This window comes from Balaenoptera borealis, assembly GCF_965194805.1.
Source record: "Balaenoptera borealis genome assembly, chromosome: 8".
NCBI classification, from domain to species: Eukaryota; Metazoa; Chordata; class Mammalia; order Artiodactyla; family Balaenopteridae; genus Balaenoptera; species Balaenoptera borealis.
In genome coordinates this window covers 85,813,155-85,833,402 of record NC_138865.1, presented here as the reverse complement: position 1 = coordinate 85,833,402, position 20,248 = coordinate 85,813,155, and the positions used below count along the sequence as shown (strand labels likewise).

The following is a 20,248-nucleotide window of genomic DNA, read 5'->3' as shown; positions in this document are numbered from 1 at the left end:
CTGCGCCACCAGGGAAGCCCCTTAACTCTGATCTTCAGGACTAATTCTGTAGCACTGGGCAAGTTATTTGATTCCCCTCAGCTTGGGTTTCTTCACCTGTACAATGGGGATTAATAATATCTCCTCTCACAGGGTGCTGGTGGAAGTTAAGAGATATAGAAACATCTAGAACAGTGATTGGTATTTAGTGAGGGCTCAGTAAACGGCAACTATAATGAACATGAATCAGGAATCTCTTCTTTCTTTGAACCTAAATCCCTCCTATTGCCTTTTTGAGGCTGCACTATTGTTCAACTTACCAACTCACACCAGGGAATCTTGCCACTGTCATACCCAGAGCTTTTCTTTTCAACAGGCACACCACCTCAAATTTTTTAACCCTCATGGCTCTGTTCTCTGTCCTCCTTAAAGTTGTAAAGTGGCTCTGTCCCAGAAAACATCCTGAGGGCGGGACTTCACTGGTGGCGCACTGGTTAAGAATCCACCTGCCAATGCAGGGGACACTGGTTCGAGCCCTGGTCCGGGAAGATCCCACATGCCACGGAGCAATGAAGCCTGTGTGCCACAACTACTGAGTCTGCGCTCTAGAGCCCACGAGCGACAACTACTGAGCCTGCGCACCTAGAGCCCCTGCTCCGCAACAAGAGAAGCCACCGCAATGAAGCCACCCGCGCACCGCCACGAAGAGTAGCGCCCGCTCGCCGCAACTAGAGAAAGCCTGCACCCAGCGACGAAGACCCCACACAGCCAAAAATAAATAAATAAATTTATTACCCCCCAAAAAAATCCCGAGGGAATACATAGAAAGGAGGTTAGAGTAAATATGCAAATTTTCTGTGAATCAAGAATTTCCCACCCAGTGAATACAGCGAATTCAGGTACATGACTACCTGAATTGCTCACCTGTCAGCAGAAGACAGTGAAAGCGAGTCCTCTACATAAACTCATGGGCTGACAAGATTCTCCTTAAAGGGTCTAAGTATTTCCAGACATGTATCCCAGGAGACCCTATCCAAGTCCCATAGCTTCTGCCGTAGAAAAGCCTCTCTAGTCTATCCTCTCTTCTAATTCTTACAATCAGTGCTCTAATTCTAGGCCCTCCTTCAACACCTCTTTCGAGGATTATTAATTCAGTCTTTGGGCAGATTCCTATCGGCCAGGAAGTGGTAAACAAAATAGATACTATCCCTAACCTCATGAAGTTTACAATCTAGTGGAGGAAGGCAGACAAACAATCACATAAATAAAAATATAATTACAAAGTGTGACAAATGCCATGAAAATAAAGTACAGAGTATTAAGAGGATCTGATTAAGACTGACTAAGGGCTTGATTAAGAGGTCAGGGAAGGCCTCTCTGGGAAACTGATGTTTGTTCAGCCTTGAAAGGTGAGTTGAAGGGAATTTAAACAGGTGAAAAGTTGGGGACAACATTACAGGCAGAGGAAATGACATGTGTGAAAGGGCCTGAGACAGGAAAGTGGTTGGTGTCTTAGAAAAACCGAAAGAAAACGAGCGTAGCTGAAAGCATCCATTTTATTTGGCAACTGGGAATTCACTGGTGATCTTGACATAAACAATTTCAGGGGCGTGGTTAGTGGAAATGAAGCTAGACAGCAGAGGGTGCAAAAGTGAATGGAAAATTGAGCAGGTTGGCTGTTAAATGAGACAGTCAATACCCAGAGGGTGATGTGGTGTCAGGGGATTTTTAAATTAATATTGATTTTATCAAATTAGTATATGCACATGGTTACAAAGATAAATTGTAGTATAAAGTTTATGATGGAAAATAGCAGTCCCCAGCTCCACCCCTTTCTACCTCTGTGTCCTTCTCCAGAGACCACTACTTTCAAATCTTTTAGCTGTCTCATCTGGCATTTATGTTCATGTTTATAAATCACATGTATATTTAATTATTTCTTGATTTTAAACATTCTCTTGACTTCCTACATCCACCACTTTCCTCACAATTTCTTTTTTTTTTTTAATTTTAATATTTATTTATTTGGCTGCGCCGGGTTTTAGTTGGAGCATGCAGGATCTTTTTTAGTTGATCTTTGTTGCAGCACGCGGGATCTAGTTCCCTGACCAGAGATCGAACCTGGGCCCCCAGCATTGGGAACACAGAGTCTTAACCACTGGACCACCAGGGAAGTCCCCACAATTTCTGATTTAATTAATATCCAGTGTTTGCTATGACTTGGTAGTCTGTGGACCCTTATTATTACTGTATAATTTATAATTTAACTTTATTACTTGACTCTCTTTTGTTTAGTTTTCTATATATTTGTCCCTAAATCTTCACAAATTCTCTAGCGGAATGGTAAAAATCGCTCTCAATCTAAAGCTAACTTTCCATATGGTCAAACACAGTTCCTTTCCCCCCCCCCCCGGAACATAATCCTTCTGGAACTTTCTTTTCTGATACATTCTGAATTGAATCTCCTCTCTGGCTTACAAGACCACTTCATGCTGGACTTCTCTCTCTCATCATGCTAGGAATTTCCTTTGCCTCTCTTCTGTTAGTTGCCCTGTGTTCTAGATCCCATGATTTCTTCTTTCTTGTTGGGAAGTCCCTGTATGTAAACTTTTAAAAAAAGGACAGATTAAAAATTTCTCTATATCCCTAGTTTTCTAGATTTTTATGATGAGGTACACTGGGGTAGGCTATTTTTATTTGTTGTGCTGGGCACTCAGTGGGCCCTTTCAATTTGCAGACTTGTGTCTGGGAAATACACTTGTACTCTTTCTTTTATTTTTTTATAACTTTGCCTCCATTGATGTTGAAGGTTTAGAAAGAGAGGAATTAAATGATGAAGCAACATCCCTGAGAAGCAGTAGTGGCTCAAGAATTTCTATATAGGGCTTCCCTGGTGGCGCAGTGGTTAAGAATACGCCTGCCAATGCAGGGGACACGAGTTCGAGCCCTGGTCCGTGAAGATCCCACATGCCGGGGAGGAACTATGCCCCTGAGCCACAACTGCTGAGCCTGTGCTCTAGAGCCCATGAGTCACAACTACTGAGCCCACGCACCGCATCTACTGAAGCCCGCGCGCTCTGGAGCCCGTGCTCCACAACAAGAGAAGCCACCAGATGAGAAGCCTGCGCACCGCAACGAAGAGTAGCCCCCGCTAGCCGCAACTAGAGAAAGTCCACGGGCAGCAACGAAGACCCAACGCAGCCAAAAATAAATTAATTGATTAATTAATTAATTTAAAAAGTTTACATACAAATATCAGAAATCAGAATGGCATTCGGCTTAACAATGATGGAATCTAATTAGTAAGCAGTGGAGCAGTACTTTCAGATTTCTGAGAGGAATTGATTTCTAGCCTAAGGTTTCATGCACAGCCAAATTATCAACTCTGAGAGTTTAAATATATATACTTTCAGACATTCATTTCAAAAATATTCCTACTATGTATCCTTTCTTAGAAAGCTACTACGGAATATGCTTCAGCAAAATGAGCCAAAAATAATAAATAAATAAAAATAAATTTAAAAAAAAGGATTTCCATATAGGTTGAACTTAGGATCAGCAAACAGATCAAAGAGGTGCGTGGAAGTGGGGTGGCATCAGGGAATTGTCTTGAAGTTCCATTTGTATAGCAATCAGAGTGTTTTTACTCAGAGTATAGGTTTGTTTGGGGTAGCTTACAAAGTATATCATTTAGGTATAATACTCTCTGATGTATAAAAACATCTCAAAACAGCTAAACAATAGAGGGTATGCAATCCAGTTCACCCGGGAGAGATTAGCTTTTGTTAAGAGGTGAGATACTCCTCCATTGCAACTAGTGAAGAGAGGATGGCTATAGACAGATTTGCAGATGGGTGGTAGGAAGTAAGAAAGTTCATGTTTGATGGCTTCCTTTTTCTTTGAGGTATATGAGTCAAGGTCATCATAGAGTATATGGAAGGAAGATGGGAGGGTCAGAGGTTGAGGAGGGTAGTGAAGGTATAAAATATTTGTTATAAAGAGTAGAGGAATAACCTTGTAACAGAAATATAGTAAGACTGCTGGCCAGCATAAGTTTGGTGATGATGAAAGTGATACTAACTCTACTGGACTGTACAATTTTCTCTAGCTGTTTAGGTACAGACAAAGAAAAGGTGAGGGGTTATTATTCAGAGTTAGGTTCATTACTAGGTGAGTACATTTTTAAAAGAATGATTGTAATATCAATGAAGTTTTAAGGAGGTTAAAGGACTACCAGTGAGGATATTTCAACAACTGAATAGAATACACTAAGTCATATACCATAAAGCCTAAACAGCAACGTGGATAAATGCTTATGAAACAAGGTTAATTAAAAGAAAGTAGAATACAAAATAATTTTAATGCTAACAGTTATATTCCTGCAAAATTATATATGCATGTAAACAGAAAGGATAGGCAGATAGGATTACAGGTGAATTAAATTTCTTTTATTTTGTTACTATTGTTTAATTTTTTAATTGTTTTTGTATATTTATCTTAATTTTAAAAACTCTTACTTATGTTCATGTTCAGCTCAGTTCATAGATCTTTTTTTGGAAAGGCCTTTATCTAGTGTACCAGTCATAACTGACCATTCTGTCTTCTTTAAAAGTTGCTCTATAGGGCTAAAACCAAACTCATCATGGGGCCAGTCTATAATTTCTGTGAGTGTCACTAAATTCATGGATCCTTGGTGATAGAGAAAAAAACCTCAGAAATGCAGCTGATTTGCTGAACTAGGCTTAAAGTCAGTTCAGCTGCCATAATTTATTCATTTATTCTACAAATATTTATTGAACTTATACTATTTGTCTGGCATTGTGCTGGGCACCAGGGAGACAGGCTGGGACCTGGCACCCTTTGCTGCAGCGCTGCAGTGCTTGCACCTGGACACACCTCTCCTCCAGCAACAAAATACAAAGAAACTGCCTGGGACTAAAAATAATTGCATGCCTGCAGTTAGGGTAAATTCTGGACCCAAAAGATACAAAGAGACCAAAAAACCCAACTGCCACTTTTGAAGAGCCTGGAGCAAAAGCAGGGGGTGGGGAGCAAAAGCAGGGTACTGCGCACACCCCCTGCACACACCACCACCTAAGGGGTGGGCAAAACACCTAAGCCACCCCTCTGGCCCGACCCCTGGACACACCCCTACCCCCACCCCATATAAGGAACAAGCTCCCCCGCCTCAGGGAGCCAACAAGCAAGGGAACCTGTTGTTTGTTCTCACTGCCCACTGCTGCAGCAGGGGCCCCAATAAAGCCTTGCCTGAATTTCTTGTCTGGACTCTGATCAACTTCTACTGATTAAGGAGGCCAAGAACCCTGGTTGGTAACGCCAGGAATATAGAGCAGAAAATAGAGTCTTTCACAAGTTGGGGAAAAAAGGACAGGAAAATCTTTGGCCCAAGACTGACAATCACAAAGGGCTTCAAATTAGCCTTTTATCCTTATTTACACATGAAGTTATAAATGTAGTCATTAAAAAACAAACAAACAACTCTTTTGACATATAATTAACATACTATAAAATTCACTTTTTTAAAGTGTACAAGTCAGTGGTTTTTAGTGTATTCACAGAGTTGGGCAACTATCACCACAGTCTAATTTCAGAATATTTTATCACCCCTAAAAGAAACCCTATATCCATTGATCTTGCATCCTACAATCTTCAACTCATTTATTAGTTATAATAGTTTTTTTGTGGCTACCTTAGCATTTTCTATATACAAGATCATGTTATCTGCAAATAGTTCTACTTCCTTTCCAATCTGAGTATCTTTTCTTTTTCTTGTCTATTTGCTCTGGCTAGAACTTCTAGTACAATGGTGAATAGAAGCGTTGAGAATGACCAACTTTCTCTTATTCTTGATCTTAGAGGGAAAGCTTTTAGTTGTCTTTCACCATTAAGTATAATGTTAGCTACGGGTTTTTTTATAGATGCCCTTTACCAGGCTGAGGAAGTTCTACTTCTAGTTTGTTGAGTGTTTTTATCATGGACTTGTCAAAATTTTTTTTCTGCATCTACTGAGATGATCATGTGGTTTGTCCTAAATACAGTCATTTTCATATTACAAAATGAATTTGTTAAGGTAAATATTTTAAATATACCAAAATTATTAGAATTCTGCTTTGGATTTCAATCATTTTTAATACATGAAGAACTTAAAAAATGGAAGAGATCAAGCTCTCTCTCTGGATCTTTCAGAGACCCTGGATTCAAAGACTAGTCCTGCCCTCACAGAGTTTACAGCTATGTAAATAATGCGTTAACCGCTGTAATGGAGCCCCAGACAAGGCCAATGATAGCACAGTGGAAATTATACCCAAATTTGCAGGGGGTCATCAGGAAAGGTTTCAGAAAGGAGTCATATGAGTAGATTCTTAAAGGAGGAGTAGAAATATGCATGCAGGTCAGGGGAAGGATTTCAATCAGAGAGAACCATATGTATAGAGTTCTTTATATTATTCAGCCATGAGAAAGAAAGAAATCTTACCATTTGTGACAATATGGATGGACCTTGAGGGCATTACGCTAAGTTAAATAAGTCAGAAAGAGAAAGACAAATACTGTATGATATCACTTATATGTAGAATCTTAAAAGGTCAAATTCATAGAAACAAAGAGTAGAATGGTTGCCGGGCACTGGGGGGGTGGGGGAAATGTTGGTCAAAGGGTAAATATTTCCAATTATAAAATGAATAAATTCTGGGGATCTAATGTGTAGCATGGTGATTACAGCTAACAATACTGTATTATATATTTGAAAGTTGCTAAGAGAGTAGATCTTAAATGTTCTCACCACAAAAAAGAAATGGTAATTATGTAAAGCTATGGAGATTTAACTACCCTATTGTGGTAATCATTTTCCAATATATGAGTGTATCAAATCAACACACTGTACATCTTAAACTTACACAATATTATATGTCAATTATATCTCAATAAAATTGGAAGAAAAAAAAAGAGAGAGACAGTTTGTCACAGAAATCTGTACCCAATAGCCTCAGACTCAGGACATAGATTCCCAGAATATTTATTGAAAGAAGGTGTACCGAAGCCACAACAGAAAACTAACGATATGACCATATAGAAACTGTAAAATTCTAGATGTCAAAAGTCATAAACAAAATTAAAAGACAAATATTTGACACAAATATAACAAAAATGCCAATATCCTTATATGTAAAGAATTTATGTGAATTGATTGCTAAAACCTAAGATCTTTTTCTAAAATTGTGGTAAGAACATAAAGCACGAGATCTATTCTCTTAACAAATTTTTAAGTATAGAGTGCATTATTGCTAACTATAAGCATAATGTACAGCAGATCTCCAGAACTTATGCATCTTGCATAATTCAAACTTTATACAGGTTGAACAGCATCTCCCCATTTCCCTCTCCTCCAGCTCCTGGCCACCACCATTCTACTTCCTACATCTCTGATTTTGACTACTTTAGATTCCTCGTGTAAGTGGAATAATGCAGTATTCGTCCTTTTGTGACTGCCTTAGTCACTTGAAATAATAGGAAAATGGGCAAGATATGAGCAAACAGTAAGATTTAAAATACTATTAAAATACTATCTTTTGTTTATCAATTATCAAACAAAATAATAATAGTTAAGGGAAGGAAAGTAAAATAGGCATTTTCACACTTTGCCAACATAAGCATATTTATGAAGGTACAACCTTCATATTGAGGTTGGGGGTAAAAAAATATATATATATATCTCCAGTCTTAAAAACGTTCAAATCCTCTAACTCCACCTCTAGAATTCCATACTAAGGAAACTATCAGAGATTTTTTTCATAAAGTTATTAATCTGAACATTTTTTAGAAAAGAGAAAGCTATTTTTAAAAACCTCAAATGTCTAACATTTGGATTAAGTAAATTATGGCACAGTCAAACAATGGATTTGTTACCTAACTATTCAAAATTTGACTTCCAAAAACTGTTCAATGATGTGTCTTCATTTTATACTTGTCTGTATTTTTCTAGATTCTCAACAGTGAGACTATATTTCACCTATAATTAGAGAAAGAGACAAACCACTTTCTCAGAAAATATTTTTAAACAAAATAGACATGATTTATTTGTTTCAAAGGAAAAATATTATAGTATCCTTCATTTCATCTTTCCCCATAAAAAGACAGTTAAGTTTAAACATTTTCTAGGTTAAAATCTGAGCAGCTAATACCATTTCCTTAGGACAATTCTCCACAATCTCTTAATCTTGAATGAGTGATAGATTTATAAACGTAATCTCTAAAGGAAGAAAACCCAGTGCAGAAATGATACGCTGCAAATCACACTCTTAGTGGCACTATTTGGCCTTTGATTCTTGGGTCTTATGCACTAGGGCTTTTTATTTTTCTTTTCTTTTTTTTCAAAAACAAAACCAAAAAAACCAAAAACCAAACAAACAAAAACCTTTATGTTGATTAAATCTGAGAACCATTGATGAAGAGGCTGAGATTATAGTTTGGGTCTAAGAGTAGTTCTACTCAAAGTGTGGTCTATGGACCAGTAGAATCAGCTTCTCCTGGGAATTTATTAGACTGGTAAGTGTTTGGGACCAGTGCCAGACTTACTGAATCAGAATTTCAGGGGTGAGCCAGGTGATTTTTCTGCAGCCTCAGGTTTAAGAAGCACTTGTCTAGAGGAAATTAAGCAAAGAGGCTAACAGTATGCAAAGGGAAAGAGGTGCACAGCCCACCTAATGTTCAATGTATATTTTTTAAAGCATATACATTATTATATAATATTCTAAAAACAAACCTTTTTTTTTCTTATTATGAACTAGAAAGTATGGCTAGAAAAAATTTTCTTGGCTTTGGACTAAAAAAGGTTGACAGGGCTTAGGATTAAAGGGCAAAAGGAATCTATATATAATTAATTCCTGGTTCTATGCAGCTCACTAAATTAAGGCTAAGGGTTTCACATAGGAATTTGGGAACTGTATGTATGCAGTAAATATTTTGGTTATATTTCTCTCAAGCCATGATTGGTTACTGGTGGGTGGTCAGTTGAAGATGACGGGATCTCAAACCCAACCATTTCTTTCAACCTCTTTCCACTTTGGAGTCATGACTCAGTAGGCAAAATTCAGTAGTCATGCTTCCCTGGTGGTCCAGTGGGTAAGACTCCACTCTCCCAATGCAGGGGGTCCGGGTTTGATCCCTGGTCGGGGAACTAGATCCCATGTGCCTACCATAACTAAGAAGTCCGCGTGCTACCCGAATGTTCATTGCAGCACTATTTACAATAGCCAGGTCATGGAAGCAACCTAAATGCCCATCAACAGACGAATGGATAAAGAAGATGTGGTACATATATACAATGGAATATTACTCAGCCATAAAAAGGAACAAAATTGAGTCATTTGTTGAGACGTGGATGGATCTAGAGACTGTCATACAGAGTGAAGTAAGTCAGAAAGAGAAAAACAAATATCGTATATTAACGCATGTATGTGGAACCTAGAAAAATGGTACAGATGAGCCAGTTTGCAGGGCAGAGGTTGAGACACAGATGTAGAGAACGGACATATGGACACCAAGGGGGGAAAACTGCGATGGGGTGGGTATGGTGTTGTGCTGAATTGGGCGATTGGGATTGACATGTATACACTGATGTGTATAAAACTGATGCCTAATAAGAACCTGCAGTATAAAAAAACAAACAAACAAAACAACTAATACTAAACTTTCATTGGGTTATTTGTATGGAAATATGTTAATATAAATGTTTCAGACATTACATGAAATTTCTAAAAATCTTATATGTTCTGGTATAATGTTATAAGTCATAATCCTAGTTATTACCTTAAAATGTATATCTCAGAAATAACTAATTTTCTTGTCAACTGCATTATTATGAACTTTCATCAAATTTTTAACTGTGGTCATTTTTAAGTCTTTTGTCATTTACAGACAGTTCTGGGTGTACTCTGATGCTTTTGCAAATATGTTCCTATAAAAGGGTTTCATCTTTAAGAAATTCATGGAAAAGACTCTGACAAGTACAGGTTTCTGGTAACTGACTGTACTGCTGAACTGAATGAATAAGCATTTTCAGAACTCTAATGAAAAACTGATGAACTCATAAAAGTGCTAACAAAAGATCAAGATGAAAAAAAAATTTAATTACATGGGACTGAGTGAACTGATGAGGATGAGTATAATTTTTGTGACTTTCTGTCTGAATTAAAAAAAAAAAAAAATCCAACAAGGACTCAGAGGCAAAGAATATACAAATCAATTTTCACTGCAAAGTAAAGGAGCTGTTACAGTGGAGGATTACTGGACTGAATGTCAATATTATGACATAGTATGAGTGTGTTTCATGTTTGGTAATTGCAATCATTGTTGCTTTTGTTGTGGTCATCCATGTACAATGCTTGGTGTCAGTCTATTTATCTCTTGTAAAAATAAAATACAGTGTGTGTGTGTGAAAAAAAAAAAAAAAAGAAGTCCGCATGCTGCAACTAAGAGTCCACATGAGACCTGGCACAGCCAAAATAAATTAATTTTAAAAAATTAATTAAATTTAAAAAAAACAAAGAAAATTCAGTAGTCATGTATCATCTTTGGTGACTGGCTTAAAGTGTGCTTTACAGAGCCCCCTCACTGACAATGAAAGGTAAGCGAAGGGGATGGAGAGGAAAGGAGGGAGAGAGAGATGAAAAGGTTAGACTCTACTTCTCCGAACCCCTTGCCTTTAACCAAAACAGCTCAGCTTTTACCTTTTTGTGTCCACTTTCCTCTGGAATATACTTGAACAAAGAGCTCCCCTCAAAACAAAAAAAGAGCTCCCCTCTAAAAAACATTTTGAAATTTTCCATTCTCTACTACATATTCTCACAATCCAGTAAAAAGCCATAACTGTCTTTTCCCCCCATGAGATCAATGCTCCTTGTTAACTATCTATCACCACAACCTGGCTGTCAAAAAGGACTCACAAATGCTTAATGGGCAGGTGGTCCTGCTTCCAGGCCTCCTTTCTCCAACCACTATCATTAGGGATGAATAATAATGTTGCAAGTTGCTGTGTTGGATGTGAGGCAAAGCATATTGTATAAATCAGCTTATAAACTGAAATAGACACTGCCCTATCTAAGACGTTAACTATAGCTGTAAGTATAAAGTAAAGAGAATAATATTTTCGAGAAGTAGAATAGCTCTGTAACACCAAGTAACAGAAGTCCTTCAAAGTAGTCACCTTGGGAGACAATTCACTCCAGTAATGCTCCTATTTAAAACATTTCCAGAACCCATCTCTTGGAACTGCAAAAACCACCTAGCCAACACACAAAACTGTGAGACATAATCAGTCATTGTTTTAAGCCACTAAGCTTTGGGGTGTTTGTTATACAGTAATATATAAGCAAGACAGAAATCTTTAAATCACTATGATTTGGAGGATATTTAAAAGGAAATGTAGGGACTTCCCTGGTGGCGCAGTGGTTGAGAATCCGCCTGCCAATGCAGGGGACACGGGTTCAATCCTCGGTCTGGGAAGATCCCACATGCCGCAGAGCAACGAAGCCCATGTGCCACAACTACTGAGCCTGAGCTCTAAAGCCCATGAGCCGCAACTACTGAGCCCACGTGCTGCAACTACTGAAGCCCGTGCACCTAGAGCCCATGCTCAGCAAAAAGAGAAGCCACCACAATGAAGAGCAGCCCCCGCTTACCGCAACTAGAGAAAGCCTGCATGCAGCAATGAAGACCCAACACAACCAAAAATAAAAAATTAAATTAAAAAAAAGATACTATCAAAAATAAAAAATAAAAAAATAAAAGAAAATGATTAGCCTTACAGAAAAACTCTAGCTATCTAGAACGTACAGGGAATAGATTGGTCTGACAACAAAGTTTGGCTGTATCTTTAAATAAACAGACTACAACATCCTTCAGATAATAAGAAAATAACATTTTGTAAGAGAAACAACTCTCGGATGAATGGGATCAGCAGTAGGTCCCCAACTCTCCCATCTTGAGTTTTTGCTTTTTTCCTTGGGGTCATCTGAATCTTATCTATACTGACTTTAGGAATATGCCGATCTCCTTTTTTTTCCTTTACCTGAACATGGATAAAAAATAATTTTCCATTTTTCCCTAAGTACACTAAATATAAGGCTGTATTTTCTTTCTTAAAATAATTATACAAGAAAAGAAAGGAAGCACAAAAGTATAAAAACAGGTAAACAAGTTAAATATAGATTTTAGGATCCTAAGATAAACTTAAGTATAAACTTCGGATCCTAAAATAACTAAATCTAGCCAGAAGTTGGCTGGCCCTTTTTTTCCCTCTCCACCCAGTTATCAATTTGTTGTCCTTGACCACAGGACCACACAAGAAGCCAAAAACACAGCAGACATTTCAGAGCTCACTGTCTCATTTCCTGGAGAAGATAAAAGACTATCTTATTAAACCAAAAATTCCAGAGAACAGAAGTTTTCTTCTTTAAGTATCAAAATTAATTTTTTTTTAACTTTAGGTATTTTGATAAAACTCTTTTAAAATGTACACTTTCACTTACACACTTTTGTTTTAATCACAGTGTATAGGCTATAACTTAACTTTTTCTTGATGACTCACTGTTAACACTAATATACTATGCTAAAATATAGTTTTGTTCTCAGCATCTATTATGGACTTACATCCTCAATCATCAAACCAAACCAATCATCAAACCCCTAAGACTGTGTGTTAAGAGTAAATATGGTTCACTTTTGCCACTTCTATTCAACATAGTATTGGAAGTCCTAGCCAGAGCAATTAGGCAAGAAAAAGAAATAAAAGGCATCTGCACCCCTGTTGGCAGATGACATGATCTTATATGTAGAAAACCCTAAAGATCCACCCCCCCGTTAGAATTAATAAATGAATACAGCAAAGTTGCAGGACATGAAGTCAACATATAAAACATATAAAAATCAGTTGTGTTTCTAGACAATAATAATGAACAATCTGAAAAGGAAATTAAGAAAATAATTCCATTTACAACACATCAAAAAGAATAAAATATGTGGGAATAAACTTAACCACTGAAAACTATAAAATGTTACTGGAAGAAATTAAAGAAGATACAAATAAATGGAAAGATATCCTGTGTTCATGGATGGTAAGACTTAATATTGTTAAGATGTCAATACCTGCAATATTCGACAACATGGATGGACATTATGCTAAGTGAAATAGGCTAATCACAGAATGACAAATACTGCCTGATTCCACTTGTCTGAGGAATCTAAAATAGTTTAATTCATGAATCAAAGAGTTGAATGATGGTTGACTGGGGGAGAGGGAAATGAGGAGTTATTGTTCAACGGGTATAAAGTTCAGTCAAGCAAGATGAATAAGCTCTAAAGATCTGCTGTAAAACAATGCACCTACAGTCAATAATATATTGTAAACTTAAAAATTTGTTAAGAGGGTAGTTCTTTCCATAACAATAAAAGGATGTCAACCACCCAAAGCAATCCACAGATTTAATGCAATCCCTTTCAAAATCCTAATGATATTTTTTGCAGAAATAGAAAAATCCATCCTAAAATTTGTACGAAATCGCAAAGGATCCTGAATAATCAAAAAAAGTCTTGAAAAAGCAGAACACAGTTGTAGGACTCATACTTCTTTACTACACAGCTTACAGTCATCAAAAGAGTATGGTACTGCCTCATGCTGGTCAGAATGGCCATCATTAAAAAGCCTACAAATAACAAATGCTGGAGAGGGTGTGGAGAAAAGGGAATCCTCCTACACTGTTAATGGGAATGCAAGTTGGTGCAGCCACTGTGGAAAACGGTATGGAGGCTCCTCAGAAAACTAAAAATAGAATTACCATATGATCCAGCAATCCCACTACTGGGCATACATCTGGACAAAACTATAATTCAAAAAGATACATGCACCCCTATGTTCATAGCAGCACTATTCACAATAGCCAAGACATGGAAACAACCTAAATGCCCACCAATAGATGAATGGATAAAGAAGATGTGGTACATATATACAACGGAATACTACTCAGCCATAAAAAAGAATGAAATAATGCCATTTGCAGCCATATGGATGCAACTAGAGATTATCATACTAAATGAAGTAAGTCAGAAAGAGAAAGACAAATACCATATGATATCACTTCTATGTGGAATCTAAAATATGACACAAATGAAACTATCTACGAAACAGAAACAGAATCAGGGGCATAGAGCATAGACTGGTGGTTGCCAAGGGGGAGGGGGTGGGAGAGGGATGGACTGGGAGTTTGGGGTTAGCAGATGCAAACTGGTATATACAGAATGGATAAACAACAAGGTCCTACTGTATAGCACAGGGAACTATATTCAATATCCTGTGATAAACCATAATGAAAAAGAGTATCAAGAAGAATGTATGTATATGTATAAATGAGTCACTTTGCTGTACAGCAGTAATTAACACAACATTGTAATTCAACTATACTTCAATAAAAGATAAATTAAAAAAAAAAAGTGTGGTACTGGCATAAAGACAGACACACAGACCAATGAAAGAGAACAGAGAGCCTAGAAATAAACCTGACATATCTGGTCAAATGATACTCGACAAGAATGCCAACACTATTCAAAGGGGAAAGGACAGTCTTCAACAAATGGTGTTAGGAAAACTGGATATCCACATGCGAAAGAATTAGATTGGGCCCTTATCTTACATATCATACAAAAATTAACTCAAAATAGATCAAAACCTAACCATAAAAGATAAACCTATTTAAAAACACTTAGAAGAAAACACAGGGGAAAAGTTTCATGACACTGAATTCGGCAATGATTTCTTGGCTGTGACACCAAAAGCACAGGCAACAAAAGAAAAAAATAGGTAAACTGGATGTCATCAAAATTTAAAACCTTTTGTGCATCAAAGGATACTATCAACAGAGAGAAAAGGCAACCCATGGAATGGGAGAATATATTTTCAAATCATAATATCTGATAAGGGACTTCTATCCTGAATATATAAAATACTCTTACAATTCAACAATAGAAAGACATATAACCCAATTAAAAAATGGGCAAAGGATTTCAATAGACTTTTCTCCAAAGATATAAAAACAGCCAATAAGCACATGAAAAGATACTAAACATCACTAGCCATTAGAGAAATGCAAATCAAAACCACAAGATACCATTTCACGCCCATTAGGATGACTATTATTTTAAAAACAAAACAGAAAATAAGTGTTGGCAAGTTTATGGAAAAACTGGAATGCTTTACATTGTTGGTGGAAATGTAAAACAGTACAGCCACTGTGGAAAACGGTACGGCAGTTCCTCAAAAAATTAAACACAGAATTACCATATGATTCAGCAATTCCATTTCTGGGTATATATCCAAAGGAATTGAAAACAGGGACTCATATTTGTACACCAATGTTCATAGCAGTTTTATTCACAATAGCCAAAAGGTGGAAACAACCCAAGTGTCCATCGATGAATGTGGATAAAAATAATGTGATATATACATACAATGAATTTTATTCAGTCTTAAAAGGGAAGGAAATTCAGATGCAAGCTATCACATGGATGAACCTTGAAGACATTATGTTAAGTGAAATAAACCAGTCACAAAGAGACAAATATTGTATGATTTGACTTATATGAAGTACCTAGAGTAGTTAAATTCATGGAGAAAGAAAGTAGAATGGTGGTTGCCAGGCGCTGGGGGAAGAGGAAATGAAGAGTTAATTGTTTAATGATTATGCAGTTTCAGTTTGAGAAGATGAAAAAATTCTGGAGATGGATGGTGGTGATGGCTGGGCAACAATGTGAATGTACTGAATGACACTGAACTGTATATTTAAGAATGGTAAAAATGGTAAATTTTATATTATATATATTTACCACAACTTAAAAAAAAACAGTAAACGTGGTACAAGAGAGGTTCTACTGTGAGTTGTTAGCTTTTCGTTAGAATGCACTCCACACCCCACCCTCATCCCTTGAAGTCAATCCAGAGCAATGTTTATATCTGGCCACTCAAAATAATATGCTCATTTTGCAAGACAGACTCATTTGACAGGAATTACAATATCATATGTCAATGTTTGATGGGTGTTTTCTGGGTAACCTCAACACTGATCAACTGGACTATCTCTACAGAGCCTGCCCTTACTCTAACATGCAGTCAGTGAGCCATCTCAGTCAAGTGACTTTTAATAGGGTGCTCAGTCATTGTGTATCAGCAACAGAAGAAAAGGATGAGTTATTGTCCTGAAGTTGCAGAGAGAAAAATAGAACACATAAGCCTTCCCATGAACCAGGGTTGCCAGATTTAGCAAATAAAAATACAGGACACCCTGCTGTTTATCTGAAATTCGAATTTAACTTGGCATCCTGTATTTTATCTGGCAACACTCTGAAGCATTGGAAGTGAAAAAAAAAATAAATCAAACAATCCAGAGTGTTTTGGGGCTACTGAGGTCTTAACAGGGATCCTAGACAGGGAAAAGTAGAAAAGCCCATTAAAAACATATTGGTTAACAAAAAAAAAAAAGTACTGGTCTCCAGATACCATGCTCCTGCTTAATTCAGCTCAGGAGCTCTTTCCTGCTTTCAGTATCCATGATCCAAGACTTACTTTGTAAAGTTACAAAGATAAGTCAGAGAATGGGAGAAAGAAAAAGTAAAGAAGGATAAATCAAAGCTAGAAATGGGTGAGAAAATACCCAGCTTCCAGTTAGGCAGGCCTTGCCTCAAAAAGGAACCTTAAACATTTAACAAAAAGGAACCTTAGACCCTTAACATAAAAATCAGAGGAAATCAGATTTTGACCTGGCTCAAAGCAGAAAAGAAACAATGATGGTGAGTGTGCTATAGCCATACAGTAGGAGGGACACGGGTAGCAGAACACCAGAGACAGTGGTGGGATCTCCCCACTCCCCTAAACTGTATCACTGCTTAATTTCCATGGAGCCTGCTAAGAAACTCCAGTCACTGTTTTACCTGCTAATACGCTGAGCCCCAGTGACAATAATGCCACTATTAGTCAGGCAACTACTTCTTAGCTTATAAACTCCCACAGCTTGCCAGCCATTGTTTCATCACTCAGCAATATCATCTACTTCCCCACGGAACCGGGGCCAAAACTGAGGTCGCCGAACCCTGTCTTAGCTTCAGGAAACTGAATCTGTTCAGGTCATCCTCTTAGGAATCAACAAAAACAGGTTTCAGGCTTTCTGTTCTTTGAGAATCCCATCTTTAAAAGGCCTGTGTTCTTGCTTATTACTGACACTGTTCACATAGCGGTAACCCCTGCCTGATTCTGGTCTACTGAGATATAAATGGCCCATATGGCCTGATCATACTTCAGTAGTATTTAGGAATCTTTGATATTTCTCACACTAGGCCAGCCTGGGATGTCTACCCCTCCAGTGGAGGAAAGGGGAGGGGAGGTATCCAGGAGCTAAAAGGGTAAAATAACTGAGGTCATTCCTCCAACCTGTCCTGAAGCACTAGCTGACCAGCTACACTGAGTAAGGTTTAAAGACTGTGGATAGCCTCCACAGTTCTTCTCTAGAGGGAGAAGTTAGTCGCTAGGGCAAGAGGAGGGGCGTCACCTGGGTAAAGCTCTTTCAAGATTATCTGGGCAGCCTCTGAGGCACACTGACCAATAAAAATTTCTGCAGCCTTGGCCCTGACTTTTTTTTTTTTTTTGTAAACAGAACATAAAGGGAAATCAGCTGATAAATAGAAGCTTCTATGTAAATGACATTAGATGCATGAATGGAGAGACTGAATATGTTCAGTTCTATGCTCCCAACATAAGCACCACAAGTAATTCCCTAGATGCCCTTCCTTTTTTCCCACTTCATGTAACTAGTGACATTTTTCCCACTAAAGCACTCTGCCTCACAGCCTCTGCATTGGTCTCATTCATTCACCCACCCATTAAATATTTACTGAGTGCTACCATGTGCCAAGCACTGTGCTGGGCGCTGGAGATACAAATGAATAATGTATGGTCCTTGCCTCCAGGGCAGTCCCCTGGTGTCCTCGGGGCCAGCCTGGTAATCCCAAGCCAGCCCTGGGCAACGGGATCACGGTGCCCTTCGCAGCAGGTAAGAGCGGTAGCAGGGGACTGGCAAACTGCCAGGCCAAAGGTTTTCCCAAGGTAAAACTGGATGTGAGAGCGATCCCAGCCCGGCTCAGGCAGACACCAAGTTGGGAAGCAGGGGCCAAAGGGGCGGAGGGCGCAAAGGACCCGGTTGTGCGGAGGACCCCGCCGCAGTATCCGGGCTGGGTGCTGAGCGGCCGCGCTACCCCAGAGCCGTCACTGGAGATGTGGGTACAACGATGACTGCTGGGCGCGAGTCAGGTGAGGGGGTGTCTCCGAAGGGACACTTTGAGGAGACGGTTGGGGTGGATCTGGGGTGACGCCCAAAACGATGGTTGGTCCTGGGTGTCTGAGGGTTCGGTGGATGGCAGAGCTGAAGGGTCAGGACAGGACTGAAGACAAGGTCGGTCCAGAAGGTCGAGGAAGACCGGAGAGTGAGGTTGCGGGGACAAGGGGGAAGGGCGGAAGGGAAGGGGCGCTAAGGGCTGGATAGGTGGGCAAACTGAGGGCTTTTCTCCTAAGGGATCATTTGGAACGCGAGAGCAGTGTGTCTCCGGGACCTCTTCCGATCCCGAAGAGGCGTCCTACCTGGTTTCTCGCCTCAGCTTAGTCCGACGGCGTAGGCGGCGGCGTAGTCTCGCGCCCTGCAGGGGTCGTGTTGCAGCCTGGACCAGCAGGCGCCCCCCTTCTCTCAGACAGCTTGGTAACGTCCGGTCCCCCCTGCAGCTGTGGCGCCGATGGTCCGATCTGAATTGCCTTCATGCCGCCCCTCAGGACGGCCAGTAGTTCGGTCCCCTGGGGGCCAGCGGGTGCTCGCCCACCTCCCCGCTCCTGCTGCGATGCGCGCAGCGAGTCACGCGCAGTGCTTTCCCGCGAGGGGAGCGAGCGGCGAGGCTTCAGCCGTGGCCCCGCCTTCTGCGGCGGCGCCCCGCCCCTTCGGCGTGGTGCCGGGCTAAGCGGGCTGGGGTGTACTGGAACCCAGAGAGCCCTCGCCCGCAGCCTAATTGGCCTGTGGAAGGCAGGTACATTTGCGCACCCACCTTAGCCTAATGCCGCGATTCTCTGCCTGACACCGCAGTAGAACCTCTTGGGAAAAATAGAAAAACAAAACTAAAGCCTGACCTCAGCCGAGACCAGTTGAACTGGAAGCACGGGTAGGGTGGAGTAGGGGTGGGATGGTCCCCAGCCTTGATATTTTTAAAAGCACCCCATGCGTAGCCAAGGTTAAAAAACCTGGTAAAACCTAGAACGGACAAAGACTGTCTCCTTTGGCTAAAAATTTAGTCAGGCTTTTCTGGGTCTGCCCTGGACTTAGGTTGACTTTGGGCTTTCCTCTTTGTCCTTGTAGAATCCAGTTTGAGCAAGGATCTCACTAAATCAGTTTATTGGAAGTTCTCCGCCCTTGGTATCTGACCATCCTTGGTATTTTATCACCTTGGCCTGCCTTCAGCAAGAATTCTGTTGAGTTGGTCTACAATCCCCCTTGGTAAGAGTTGGTAAGAATCCCCCTTACTCCTGATGTTTCTTCTTAGTAATTGCTATGATCATGTCCCTCCAAAATTCATATGTTGAAATCCTAACCCCCAAGGATTAGTAGGTGGGGCCTTCGGGAGGTGATTAGGTCATGAGGAGCTCGCATGATTAGGATTAATAGTTTTATAGAAGAGATCTCACAGAGCTCCCTAGCCCAATCCTCCAGGTGAGGAAGTTTGTGACAAGAGAGCACTTAGCAACCATGCTGGCACCTTGATCTCAGACTTACAGCCTCTAGAACTGTGAGAAATTTGTTTATAAGCTACCCAGTCTGTGGTGTTTTTTGTTTGTTTGCTTGTTTTGTTTTGTTTGGCTGCGTCGTGGGGCATGCAGGATCTTCGTCCCCAACCAGGGACCGAACCCGTGACCCTTGCATTTGGAGCACAGAATCTTAACCACTGGACCACCAGTGAAGTCCCTGTGGTGTTTTATTATAGCAGCCAGAGCAGATTAAGGCTGTAATTTTCCACCCACTTATCCCTACCCTGCTCCTTGGCTAATAAATTACCACTTGTCTTTGTTGGGGTCTGAGTTGAACTCAATCTCTCCCCCACTGCAGCACCCATTGCAGTGGTTCCTATAGCTACTCCATGGTCCCTGCCCCCCTCAGCCCCTGTAAATAAAATCTGT

At 39.7% G+C, this 20,248-nt stretch overlaps 1 protein-coding gene and 1 long non-coding RNA gene across 2 annotated transcripts in view; one reads left to right on the top strand and one right to left on the bottom strand.

The window, feature by feature from the left end:
• RUSC2 (RUN and SH3 domain containing 2) overlaps window positions 1–18,952 on the bottom strand; it is a 60,333-nt gene extending 41,381 nt beyond the window's left edge. The window contains exon 1 of the mRNA XM_082401361.1: window positions 18,674–18,952. The gene's annotated coding sequence lies outside the window, so the exon portion shown is untranslated. The remainder of the gene's footprint in view (window positions 1–18,673) is intronic.
• A 78-nt stretch (window positions 18,953–19,030) lies between these two features.
• Window positions 19,031–20,248, top strand: part of LOC309633136 — a 76,819-nt gene continuing 75,601 nt past the window's right edge. The window contains exons 1-2 of the long non-coding RNA XR_014247335.1: window positions 19,031–19,107; window positions 19,434–19,581. This is a non-coding gene — a long non-coding RNA (uncharacterized lncRNA). The remainder of the gene's footprint in view (window positions 19,108–19,433; window positions 19,582–20,248) is intronic.